The following is an 11,485-nucleotide window of genomic DNA, read 5'->3' on the forward strand; positions in this document are numbered from 1 at the left end:
CAGAGATGGTGTAGCACAGCCCGAGCCCACCTGTGCTCGTGGGAAGAAGATCCACTCTAGTCATGTTTCTGACACTACTGAGGATGCTCGAGCAAAGAAGCGAGAGCGCCAGCAGAATGAGTAGGCTAGAAGAGCCTCCATTGTGGATGAGGAATTGCGCCAACAGAAGGTTCGTGAGAGTGCTCTTGGAGCCTCAAGTTCTAAGCCGACCACTGAGGCTACGACTGCTGTGGGAGATGATGTTAGCACCACTGATGGTGCAGTTAGAGTGACTGATAGCACTACTGATGGTGATGTGATAGATGATGTGGGCACTACTGAGGATGACCCAAGTGTTGTTCCAGCGGGCTCCGGGAAACTAGACCTACCTGCTTGTTGAGTTCTTCAGCTCTATGTGCCACATGTTTGACTCACCCGATCCTTTATTCTTTACTTTTTGTGCATTGGGGACAATTGCGCTATATTTTGTTAGGGGTGGGGTAAATGGATTCTGAGTGATAGGGTGAAGTCTGAGTAACCAACTCATAATCCTCTCTTTGGGGTTTTCTTGCCTGTGTTCTTTTTCCCTAAGAGACTGTTTTTAATTTGTGTTGAACCGGCATGTGTTAGGAGTGTATGTGTAGAATCATGAGTAAGAATGAAGCATGATGGCATAATTATGAATGAAAAATGATACCCGTCTAAAATTTGTGATATGTGCTAAAATTTGTAGGCTAGAATGAGTTGAATGTGTTAGCTCTGAGTATGACATGATAAAGAACCAACTTGATCTCATGACTTAAACTAAAACTTGAACTGGGTAATCTGATAATGAAACTATGTGGCAAGACTGTGTGGGAATGGTTGATTGTTCAGACAGTTTTGTGCCACTTAAGCCTAAAATGATCTAACCAAATGGTAGCATTATTCCCTTTTGATCCAAATATTTGAGCCTAAAATTGACCAATTCTTTTGATTCACCTAGCTCACCTTCCTTAAAAACATTGTCTTGACCCCGGTCCCTCCTTGGACATGTGCACCTCGACTTAGGTCAAAAGCCTAAGTTGGGGGTGGCTAAGCCCAAAATTACCTTGATCTTGGCCCTGGTCCGACATCGGACATCGTGCACCTCAACTAATGCAAAATGTATAAGTTGAGAGTGGCTATGAAAAAAGAAACCAAATGAAAAAAGGGTATGAAAAGAGTTTCGTGTTGAAAAAAGGAAAAAGTATGAAAGAGGATGTGACTTTGTGCAAAAGAAGCAAAAGAAAAGTGTGAAAAGAAATAAAAGAAAAGAAAGTAAAAGTAAAAGAAAAAGAAGAAAATGAGAAATAAGAGTCAAAAAGTCAAAAGTCGCATCCTTGGTTGAAAAGAGTTAAGGGAAAGAAATTGAGATGAAAAGTTGCCAAAAATAGGTCAAGGAAGAGGTAAATAGCCAATGTAATGTTAAGGAGGGCACAAAGTCACTAAAAAGTACCTAAATGTACCACACCTGACCTGGAGCCTACGTTACAAGCTAAGAAAAGTCCTATAGTGATCCTAACAACTAGTTTGGAGAGTCTAAGCAGTGAAAATAAGTGCAAGCCTTTGATATTGAGCACTAAATGTACTTGAAATTACTTCTGAGAGTGAGTGTTGAATAAATCCTTGTACTCAAAATCATATTCATTGTGTGAAAAAGGGATTTCGTTTGAATTAAGGGCACTAGTTACCTTGTCGAAAAGTTGGTACCTTGGTGATAGCAAAACAGTGTATGTTGTGTGTTGATTGGTCGATCTTTGTCATATTTTGATCCGCATGAGTTAGCTTGTTGAGCCTAAGAGAAAAGATTTGCACTCAAAAAGAGAGTCGGGGATAGAGAGCCATGTGATTGCTTGTGCTTGAATGCTTTCTTTTATACAAGTGTCGTTTAGAGTCTTAGTGCGTTGCTTGAGGACAAACAACGAATTTAAGTTGAGGGTGTTGATATACCCTGAGTTAACAGTATTTTTAATACATTTCACTGAAGAGTTATGTGTGTCTAGAGCCATTTTGTATTGGTATTAATGTGTTTTTATCGTGTTTGCAGGAAATAAGTTTGGACGCGGGAGTTCGGAGACAACTGAAGAAATGTTGCAGAAAAAGCCACCTACAGACGTGACTTACGGACCGTAGGTCCAGTCACGGTCCGTAGGTGAAGAGCATAGATCGATGGGCAAGTCCTGGAGGAAAGTTAGGGAATTCTTAACTTACTGTGGAACCACGGTTATGAGTGACGGACCGTAGATCGACCTACGGCCCGTCCTGCATTTCCGTCAAATGACTCAGAGAAGATGGTTCCAGTACCTGATTTCAAAAGTCTAAGTATGAAACTACAGAGGAGGATCTACGGACCGTGAATCGAGTCATGATCCGTCCAACTGATTCGTCGACTGTGGCTGAGAGTTGAAGATTTGTGAAGTTGAAATATTGCCTAAGTCCCAAACCACGGAAGGGACCTATGGACCGTAGGTCCGTCCACGGTCCGTAGGCCAATCTCGTCAATCACAATCGCGTCCAGAAACTTTATTTCCTTATTTCATTTCCTTTTCAGTTGGGACTTGTTTTTCTATATATAGGGCATGTAAACCTCGTTTTTGGGGGTTAAACCTTATTACTTTTATTCTAGTTGTTGGCTTTGGAGATTAACTTGCAATTTTAGCAATTCTTTATTTCCTAAGTTCGTTTTGAAGATTTTGACTTTGAAATTCAAGTTGAGATTTTGGGTTTATTCTTCTCATTACATAAGTTCATGATTTCTTCATCTAAAAATATGAATTGTGTTCTTGCTACTATGATCCACAACTAGGGTTGTGGGAATCATGAGCGAATAACAACGTATGAATAGTAACTAAGTAATTCTTGAATAGTGTTATTGCATGCATTGATAATTCTTTTTTTTAGAAGTCTTTTTAACGAGTGCACGCGTTAGAACTCGCCTTGTTGCTACTTGCCAGACCAAGGAGGTAGTTAATAAGAAAAGAATTATCAAGATAGATTTAGTGTGATACTATCTAATAATCTAATGTCAATTGGTGCGAGGGTGAAAACTAAGCCATACATTGATGTGATGTCTAATATGAGGTAAAGATAAGGGTTGGTAAATTATACATACGTAGCCGGACCAAGGTACGGGGTGAAATTGTCTAGTTACAGGGCCAAGGAATTAGAGATACCTAACTTATCACTTTGCATGTAATACACTAGGAAAGGATTACTATTACTAGGATTACCGCGTTATGAGCTTATGGGGAACACGTACACCCTAGTTTCTCTCTCATCTTGATAACACCTAAAGTTTGAATCTTGTTCATTGATTGTTCACATAATTTCCAGAATTTGTTTCACAAATCCCCCCTTTAAATATTTGTTTTGGAAGTACGTTGACTAAACAAATATAATCGCGGGTTAAAGTCTAAACCATATTCCTCGTGGGATCGACCCAACCTACAAGTTGGGTTCTTTACTTGATAACGATCGCTTATACTTCTTTAGGGAGGATCCATATGCATCATGAAAGATTCATGCCAAATGGTGTCAGTACATTGAATGTACGAGCATGTAAGGGGAACTCTAAATCATAAACATAAGCTTGAACTGATAAAAAGGAACATACTAACCTCGTCTAATCTCACTCAACTCGACTCAACTCAAGGATACTCGACTCAAAGATACTCAACTCAACTCAAGGATACTAAACTTAAAGATACTCAACTCAAGGATACTCAACTCAAGAATACTCAACTCAAGGATAAAGCAACAATAAAATATGCAATATATGAAAAACTTTTAAAACAGTAGATAATAACTCAATTGTATGTAAAAATACAATAATAACTCAATTGTATGTAAAATTACAATAATAACCCAATTGTATGTAAAAATACAATATTAACTCAATTGAATGTAGAAATACAATAATAACTCTTATTTGGGAGATTCTCTAACCGACAACCATCACTATTAGCTACGTGATGATACAACGTCTCGTCCACGCTGCCAGAACTACCCTATACCTTGCCGGAGTATAGAACATTCTCAACTAAGTGGATCCACTAAGGTATGCTTAAAAGCAATATGGAATCATCTAAAAAGTATGACCCTTGACCATGTTGGCATACATGGTTTATGATGATTTTGAGTTTTTTGAACTCATCTCCATACCGATGCTCAATACTACTACGAATAATATATAACTCATGCTCAAATGTTTAAAAACATTACTTTTCCTCATTTTGAGATAATTACTCAAAAAAAATACTCTTGAAAGAGGTGATACTCAATACTCCTCATAAACTCATGTAGAAATCAATGTTTCTCTCGTTTTAAATGTAAAAGTGTTACATGTTTGGGAATACTTAGTTCCCTTATACTCATTTTGAAATATAAAACTCAACTCTCCTCATCCTCATACTCATTTACTCAAGTCTTAAAATAAATTATAATTAATTGTAAAAGACTTCTCAAAATAGGGTTCATGCCGAATTATGGATGTGAACGACTCAATTGAAGGGTTGCAATAACCATATATAGAACTCAATACTCGGAACTCAATCACTCAATGACACTACTCATCTCAAGAATGCTCGACTCATAAGGTTCATGCGGAATTATGAGCATGAACGACTCAACTCAAGGGTCTAAATGACAATATAGAGCTCATGTGTACAATTCTTCTCATTCTCATACTTACTTCCTCAAAACATAGCTCAAAGCTATAATTGATTTCAAAGGAATTCACAATTTTTGACTCAAAAGAACTTCTTGGACTTTCCTCTTAACTCTACCTTTAATTTGGAATGTGAATTCAGGAGTTATGATTTGGATATAGTATCTCTCAATGATTAAAGAAGGCTTAGATAGTTAGGAGTAAGAAGAGAGCGAAGATACGATTTGAGGAGGTACTGGTGCGACGTGGAGATAACATTCTATTTTTGGTCGTAAAATAAATTTTAAGACAGAGGACTCCGTATCCTCTCCGTGACGCAGAGAGGGGGTGATTATCTGGAGGCAATAATTTAATGCGCCTCCGCGATGCGGACCTTTGCACATGTTTTTGCTCGATCTTTTCTTCCGCTCCCAACTCGATTCAATTTATACCCTATGCATTCTATGGTCCCTATTCATGAATTTTCATAATCCCAGAATGTTTTAATGAAACCAACACAAAACTCATCAAGAATAACACTCATTCGCAAAACCCTCACCTCAAGAACTCAACAGGACTCCATTAATAAAGAGTGAAGCTAAACCTCAAGAATTCATCAAGAATCTCAATCAATCAACTTTAAAACAAATTCATCAGTGAAATTTTACATGATTGGCGTGAGGGAGAACAAATCCAACACTATAAAAGCTTACATACATGGAAGAACAATGTTCTCTAAGAAACTTGAAGGAGAATCTTGGAAGATGAACCCTAGCCTTAGCATTTCTTGAAGTTTCTTGAGCGTAGAAATTTTATAGTGAATGAGAGGGTTTGATTATGATATCTAATTTTTCTACACGTTTTGGGTAATTCAGATGACTTCCTAAGGATTTTTAGGACTAAAATACCCTTGAAAATAAATAAAATAAGCTGGAGAATTACATTCTAAGTCTATTGCTATAAAAAATATTTTATCAACTTACATCTATTGCTATAAAAATTATTTTATCAGCTTACATCTATTGCTATAAAACAAGCTGGAGAATTACATCCTTACAACAATTACAGCAGTTAAAGTGATTTATTTTATCAGCTTACATCTATTGCTATAAAAATTATAGTAACTGCTAGGAGAATTACATTCTAAGTCTAGCTTAAAATAAATTAATACCATCTAACTAATAATCAATTTACAATAACAACTAACTTAAAAATTAGCAACTGCTAGACAACACACAACTCGCTAAATTGATTAATAAAATTCAGCAAATAGTGAACTTCCTGATGTATGTTACAACAATTGCTATAAGAATCTGAGCAAGTAGATAACTTGTTGATATATTTTACAGCAATTGTTATAGTAGACTCAGCAACAAGTAGCTAATTTGCTACAACATAGTTAATTAAAATCTTTGCTAATTCTAACTTTAAGTTTAAAATTGGACTAACACTACTTTATTTATTAATCAAAATCGACTTACATGTGTGATTGCTCAATTGATTGCACACCACTTGTCTAATAACTATCTCAATGTATGAAATCACTATTTTAGTTTTTAATTGAATTAAAACCGATTCATTTATTATGATATATGATTGATTCATCCAACTAATAATTATTTTAATATAGTAATATTGACTTACATGTGCAATCATCCAATTGATCGTATATTATAGTTTTGATCCGTTCCCTAAGGTCCATTCTAGTCCTTGAGAGAATTACCATACATAAGATGAATATGTATGAGGACATGGGTCCCCTTGTCTTATTCCTCTTGATAGTTCAAAATACTCCATCCTATCACCATTTATAAGTATTGCTAAACTACTTAGGGAGATCAGGACATGATTAAGTTTATTATGTTTTGATGAAATCCAAAGTATATGTGTGTATTTTGTATAAAGGACCACTCTATTTTGCTAAAAGCCTTTTCCAGATCAACTTTAAGGATCACATTGAATTTTCCCTTTCATTTTAAAGAAATTAATTGTGATGATATCTTGTACCACAATTGCATTATGCATAGCTTGACTTTTTAGATAGCTCGATTGACATGGACCAAATATGTTGTTCATTATAGATTTTAATCTATTTGAAATGATTTTGATGATCATTTTGTAGGTGATTTTCTTATTTGATCTGATGTTCTGCAAATGTCTCCATAAATGCCTGGAACAATCTGATAAAGTATTCACGAGTTTGTTCTTTTAGGCTTGTGTAGATCATATATTCAATTGCCCTCCTCATTTTTAGGGATATTATTCTATTTCTTCCTTCTATTTAGAGTTGTTGTGTGAAAAAGTCTAGTGTTAGAATCACCCTCATTTATAGTAGGTGCCATCATGACTCAGGAAGTCGGGTCATGAAATCATTTTTCATATTAAGTTTAGAATATAGTTGATCAATTATAATTAAATAATAAAAATACATATCAAACTAACATAAATATGTTATATTCATTATTTTGATGTGAATACACTTAAAAATAATTTCCCTAAAAACAAATATCAGTCAAACTATAATTGTAGTTAAAATGGTTAGTTTGAATGTTATTATGATTTTTTTCCTAAAATAACTGTTAGTCAAACTTCAATATTACTACGATCCTATCCTCTCCAATCTAAACCACCAAACACTGATTAAAGAAAAAACCTAATTAATTCCTGAGATTTAGCAATATGATATACTATAATTAATAACTGCTTATTAACTTGATCACTCATATCCCTTCTATCCCCACCCCCACTATATATATCCCTCTCTCCCTACAAGTATTTATCAAGTAAGCCCAAGATCCCATTTTCCCATTTCTAATATCTCACTGATTTTATTCAATGAAAACAGTGAAGAAAATGAGTATGATTAAGCGTTGATGGAATGCTAAAGAGGACGAGCTATTGCAGAAACTAGTAGAGGAACATGGATCAGAGAACTGGTCTTATTGGCAAAATGATTTCGAGTCGATCTGGAAAATTAGGTAGGTTCTGGTGGTGTAATCAACTTAATCCTCAAGTAGAGCATCAATCTTTTACTCTTGAAGAAGATAATACTATTATCAAAGCTCATGCCAAATTCGGTAACCAATGGTCTAAGATAGCCCGTTTGTTACCACGTTGAATAGATAATGCAATAAATAATCGTTGGCATTCCACCCTTAAATGTAAGCACCGTTCGATGTCAGAAGATTTGACATTCGAAAATCCTCAACCTCCATTAAAGAAATCGTTCAGTATCAGGCCGGGAGGGTAATAATTCTGGTAGTCCATATAGATATGATATGAGCAATTTGGGCTTTAATAGGTTCCCTCAATTGTGTCTGTATCCGAACATTGCCCCACCGGGTCGAAGTTTACCACTTTCAGCATTTTCACCAATAATGCTCGATCCATTAATATCTCTGAGTCCACATGGATCAGATATAAGAAATTTGGATTTATCTAGGTGCCCTCAGTTGAGTCTTTATCCGCCTGTTGCCCCAATAGGTGAAATTTGTCCTCTTTTATCATTTTCACTAGTAATACCTAAACAATCAACATCTCTGAGTCCATGTGGATCTAATATGAGTAATTTGGGTTTATCTAGGTTACCTTAGTTGAGTATTATCCACCCAGTTCTCCACTAGGTGAAATTTTGAGTCTTTCATCAGTTGCACCAATAATGCCTGATCCATCAACACATCTGAGTCTCTCTTTACGTGGATTCAGATCTACCAAGGATTTGAATCCAGTGAATCGAATCGAGCAAATAGCTCAACTAGAATCAGTATCGACATGTGAACCCACTCCATCAAATTTTATGCCCCAAATTTCAATAACATAGAGTGGAAATGTTGGTCACAAGTACAGAGAAACAGTTGTTGAGCCCAGAATTTTTGATGGTTTTGCGAGATATGATACAAAAAAGAAGTTAAATTTTTTATGTCAAAGATTGAGATTGAAAGGGCTTCAATGAACACAAAAGCAATAAGGGATGCTATTGTTAATAAAATTGATGTTAGCAAATATTGAGTAAATGTTGAATAAGGAGCAGGAAAAATTGAGGTATCATAGTTATTATTTTCTTTAAACTTTAGTTTATGTTTTTATAGTATTTCATTAGAATTTTTTAGAAATGTATGAGAAAAATAAATAGAAAATATCTATATTCATTGAAGTGTAAGGAAGCGCCAATCACCCTCACCCCCACCCACCCAACCCCACCTCACCACACCCAAAAAAAAGAAAGAAAATAGAATTGAATATGAATTTTTAGTTATTATTTTTGATGAAATCTATTCTTTTTATAATATTGGAGGTGTTTTTATTAATATAGTTTTTTCTTTGATTCTTTTTATGATTAAATTTAACCATAAAAATAATCATTTTAGGTTTTTAATTAACTAATTGTTATTTGATGTGGTATCAAAAAGAAAATTAATTGGTGGTTTATTTTTTGGCTTTCTTGAGTCATAACCATTTTAGAATTGATGATGTTTTTTTATTATTTAGAAATAATTTAATTTTAAAAATTGTATCATCATTTTTACAATTAAAATGATCACACACTAGTGTTAATACCTAATTAAGTTTAAGTACCTATATAAGACAAATAAAAACATATTTGATGACTTATTTTAATAAATAGTAAAAATAAAATAAATATTAATTATAACGTAAAAGGAAGTAAAGTTAGTAGCTAACATAAACTAACAGTGAAAAGACTTATTTTAATAAATAGTTCAGAAGACTATAAATATTAATTCTTCTTCTTGCCTGTTTCTTAATTCTCAAGTCTATCTAATTTATAGATCATTTGATGAACTCCAAGGGGCAAGGAGATCATTCTCAAAGTATTGTTATTGAATTCAATAATAGGCAAATGAGTGAGACTTATTTTACTACTATGCTTAACTTGATTTTGAAGGGCGTATAACTAATTTTTTATGCAGAGATGGTCGATCTAGAATTAACTACACTTTTTTTGGTGATGTCGTGTATTTTGATACCATAAATCAAACATATAAGTATCGTATAATTTATGTGTCATTTATTGCAATAAATCATCACGAACAACATATAATTTTTTATTAAGCTTTTTGATTTGAATCTTCATATGGTTATTCTTGACACTTCTAAAGTCATGGAAAGTATTACCCCACATATTATAAATAACGAAGCTCGAGCAATGGAAATTTCCATTAGAGAAATGATGTCGAGCATCAAACATAAATTGAGTCAGTGGCACATAGCTCATCATTTCCCATCTCGTTTGAGTTCACTCGAAAATGACAAAGTTTCTTTAACTTTTTTTTAACAAATACATTTCTGAATGTAATTCTACGTGAAGAAACATGAAAGATGATGCTTATAATATAGAGTATTGAAGAACACAGTTGGTTAAATACTTTTATAATATTAAACAAATGTGGTCAACAACTTTTAATAATCATGTGTTTAGTGCTAGATGAAAAGTGACATCTCAAAGTACTAATCATGTACTAAATGGATTTGGACATTCAAGCACGGTAAAACCCCTAAAGTTTCAAACTCTATATCAGACTTTGAAAAGTTCTAGAAAAAGTAGTCTGCATAATTTTCTAAGTTTTACGGACACTCGGGTTGGGGTGGTTTAGGCTAGGAGCCGTTTTTGATCCTTTGGTAGTGGATGTCGATCCACAGTGGCTTGGATCCTACTTGGGATCCTCTTTAGAGTGGACACGGTCCTGGGTCATTCTTGCTAGTGGGCGGCTTATGCCTCTGGGAGTGGACTGGCTGGCTGGGCGGCCTTATCCTAGATCCTCTTCACAGTCGACATTACCTTGGCTCACTCTTTGTCACGCCCCGAGCCTACACCCTGGACGTGGCCGGAACTCAAGAACCATTGCTTGCCCCAAGCGAACCCTTGGCCTGGCTTACTTACTCAGCAGAAGACTTTACCCAAGATAAATACTTTTAAAACAAGTAAACTGAACTGCTCAAAATATAACTTAGAATGTATTATAATAACATTCACTACCAAATTGGCAACTCAAGTCTCAACTTAACTGTAAAGGAAAAGTAAAGACTCATGAACTAACATCACTAACATCAGTAACTCTATGAAGCCTCTAAACAACTGAGATGGACGTCGGGACAAGACCCAAGACATCATAATGAACTAAAATACTGAAAGCAATAAAAAGGATCCTTCGAAAAGCTAAGAGGCTCATCAACTGACTCTGAGTGCCCAACTGGATCAATGAGGAGCTGGATGTAGATCCTGATTACCTGCGTCTGCATCAAAAGATGATGCAGGCCTACTGGCATCAATACATTGAATGTACGAGTATTATAGTTGGAATGCTAAACATAACTTATGCTTGAAAAGAATCTCGAAGAAACACTTACCTTGGCTTTAGTCAACTCCTGAATAACTCAACTCAAAATGCAGTGTAAAACAACAATAATAGTGCAATTTACACAAAGAAAACCGTAGAAAACAACTTAGTTCGTTAAAAAAATGCAATAACAAACTCAACTTTACTCATATAATAAAGTAATATAGTTTATGTGGGAGTTTCTCTAACCGACAACCACCACTATGAGCGTAAGTGGTGATACAACGTCTTGCCCACGCTGCCAGAACTGTCCTATACTTTGACGTCATATAGAATACTTAACTTAGTGGATCCACTAGTCTATGATAAAAGCATCTTAAGGAGTCATCTTAAAAGTATGATCCTTATTACCAATGATGGCTACATGGTTTATGGAGACGTGAGTTATCTGAACTCAAGATCGTCCCCATATCAGTGCTTAGTACTACTTCCAAAATATACTTTAGCTCATAAAAAACCTTGGAGAGATTCACCTAATTAGATC

Source organism: Solanum verrucosum, unplaced genomic scaffold, assembly GCF_900185275.1.
Source record: "Solanum verrucosum unplaced genomic scaffold, falcon-dt-bn FXZP01000015.1, whole genome shotgun sequence".
NCBI classification, from domain to species: Eukaryota; Viridiplantae; Streptophyta; class Magnoliopsida; order Solanales; family Solanaceae; genus Solanum; species Solanum verrucosum.